Source organism: Capsicum annuum, unplaced genomic scaffold, assembly GCF_002878395.1.
Source record: "Capsicum annuum cultivar UCD-10X-F1 unplaced genomic scaffold, UCD10Xv1.1 ctg1490, whole genome shotgun sequence".
NCBI classification, from domain to species: domain Eukaryota; kingdom Viridiplantae; phylum Streptophyta; class Magnoliopsida; order Solanales; family Solanaceae; genus Capsicum; species Capsicum annuum.
In genome coordinates, this window is record NW_025820315.1 from 48,502 (window position 1) to 51,944 (window position 3,443).

Here is a 3,443-nt window from a genome sequence, read left to right on the forward strand (position 1 = left end):
AGGTAAATTAGTTATTTGGGCAATTTTGATAGTATTTAAAAGGCGGGGCATAAAATTACATTTAAATAAAACTTTTCAAAAGTAAAAAAATCTTCCAAAAACACATGGCCAACACAACTCCAACCCAACTTCAACTTCAACTACAACTCCAACTTCAAAAAATTTTAATTTTTATGGCCAAACACCTACTTTATAAGAAGGTACTACTAACACTCTGTTTGGATGATGGTTTGTCATAATTTCATAATGTACGGTACAGTATGGTATGGTATGGTATGATACTCAGGGGCGGATGTAGCACTACGAATGCGGGTTTCCGGGAATCCCCAATTATTTTCGTATACCTTGTAATTATATTAAAAATATATTAAATATATAAGAATTATAAGTGAGGAATCCATAAACAAAGTTGTTAGTTGGCTTATTGGTTCAAAAAGGGCTTGAAGAAATGCCTCACATGATATACCCTAGTTCAAATACCCTTGGAACAACCATTTTTTTTTATTTTATTGGGAACCCACACTTAAAATCCTGAATCCACCTCTGATGATACTGTATAATATAGTACAATACAATGTTTGGTTCAAATCCCCTTGGAACAACCATTTTTTTTATTTTATTGGGAACCCACAAACTTAAAATCCTGAATCCACCTCTGATGATACTGTATAATATAGTACAATACAATGTTTGAATAGACTGTATTATTCACTGCTGTTTAATAACAATTTTTTATTTGGTTTGGTGGTATGATACTGTATCTTAATAAGTAATTTTACTAAAATACCCTTGATTATTAACACATTATTAACATAGAAATTCCAGAATATTAACACATTATTAACATAGAAATTCCAGAATATTTATAGACCAACTCTCATCCTCAATATAATGGCACTAAAAATGTTCTAGAGGCTGTCTACAAGGAAGGAGGACTCCGTGCACTTTATAGAGGTGTAGGTAAGTATTTATTGGTTCACATTGAATAATGAACTTTTACTCCCCAGTTGACTCATCTGCAATTTTTTTCAATCACAACTCATCTGCAATTGATTAGGTCATAAAACTTTAAAAACGTGAAGGAACTAACTTTATGAAGCATATTGTGCTATGTTGTAGACATATCAAAAGTGATTATCATGGCAGATATCTTGAATGTTCATTATTTATATGAATAATATAAATAATGAACATTCAACATATATAAATGTTCTGAAATTTTCAGGACCATGAAGATTAAAAATAATAATAATCTAAGGCCTGTTAAATCAGATCAACTCGCGTAAATAATAATTAGAAGTTTTCCGGGATTTAGCTTAACATGCTTTAGCAAAAACTAATATTATTTGGCGTAATTACATATGTTTAAGCAACTGGAGTTTGCTGATTGTATCAAATCATTTTATTTTAATGATAGGTAAATATAGTAATTTTATGAGAAAATAATAAACAGTTAAATTTTTAAAAAATATACCAATGAGCATAGAAGAAGAAGGAGGCCGAAAAAGGAAGAACCCAGAGAACAACGTAGAGGAGAGATTGTGAGAAGAAAAATGTTAAAAGAAAATTATATTAGGGTTAGAAGTAATATAAAATAAAGGGTAAAATAGAATTAAAAAATATTATATAAGGGTATAATTGAAAAAAAATTAATATAACCATGGGATACCACCCAATCAGTGGTTCTAAAAATTTAAGGATTTCATGGTTTGAAAACCATGAAAACATATCATACCATACCACACCTTGTAGAAAATAACCAAAATAAACATGATTTCATTGGTAACCATACCATACCATACCATACCATATCATACCATGGGAAATTACCATCCAAACAGGCTGTAAGTAAATCACAAATACCCCCTTCTTTTTGTTTTATTTGGTCATATTTACGTGCCATATTTTTTAAATAAATTTTAATTAAAAATATATTTTATGAAACTAATTATATTAATTTGAAACTAATGGCTGGTAATATTTCAGGCATTGGGTTGATATTCTGACATAAAATTATTGTTTTGTTTATATCGAACTCACTTATCGTGCCATTATATTGATCGCCAGATTATATATTATGCATGAGATCAATTACTTATGGAACTAACATTACATCTCAATTTATTTAATGGTCTGATATTATTCGTTTTAAATTAAATTTCATGGTCACCTTTAAAGGGCCTCTCAATACTAAAATAAGTTCTTCTATTTTAATTTATATGACTCATTTTTCTTTTTAATCAGATAAAAAAAGAATTACACACTTCTCTATTCGGTAATAATTTAACTTTAAAATATTCATTTTATCCTTAGTCAGACCCAGAAAGTATAACACACTTCTATATTTGATAGTAATATAACTTTAAAGTGCTTATTTTATCTTTAATCAGACCAAAAATGAATTATACGCTTTTATATTCGGTAATAACTTTACATTAAGATGCTCATTTTATCCTGATTAAAATTATTTATAGTAACACAAACGTCTATTATTAATTAGTTTAAACAATAAGTCTTAAAAGACTTTTTTTTTCTTAAATTTCAAACCAAGTCAAACTAACTTATATAAATTGAGGTGGAGTAAGTATAGATTAATCAAAGAAGAAAGAACCAAAAATATTAGGACTTTTGGCAAGATAAAAGGGTAGAAAAGGTAGACACAAACACAAAAATAAACATTCTTCTTTTAGAGAAATGTCATATTTTATGTCTTTATAAACCAGAAATATAAATCTACAATATAAATTAACATCAATATTATTATGACCTAATACTAACACTTAGCAACCACGAATGTGTAAGTGTAACAAATTTATTGGAACAATCACTATCAAAAAAAAAATTTTTGAACAAATTTATTGGAACAATCACTATCAAAAATTTTTTTGAAGGAAAATAGAAAGAATCAGAATTGATAGATGGATTTCTCGAAACAAACAAAAATAAAATAAAAAATAAAACATAAATCATGAATCAATTAAGACTTTTCGAGAACTTTTCTTAAAGAAAGCCCTCATGTAAATATCATACAAAAGGTTTAATCCTATTCACGGAGATAGCCTAACTATTCCAAAAATATAAACTTCATGTAAATATCATACAATATACATCATTGACTCACCAGCCTTGAGATACAGCAAGATTCCTTTTGTACTTAATATGTCAAAAGAATTAATATATCATCAAAACCCCCTCAATCTTGTATAGGCTATAGCTTTGTTTTAGTATAGCTAAAGAACATCATAAACTGGCCAAAAATGATAAATGCAATACCATAATTAATGACATTGAATTGTCAATTTGTGGTGATTAATAGAGACACAACACTTCAAATAAAATGGTCATCAGCCTCTGAACCACACACGTTTGAATTGCTGTATCGTGCAATAGGGTGGCTTGTGAACAATTAGGAAAGTAATACCCCTTCATGAAAACTATATATG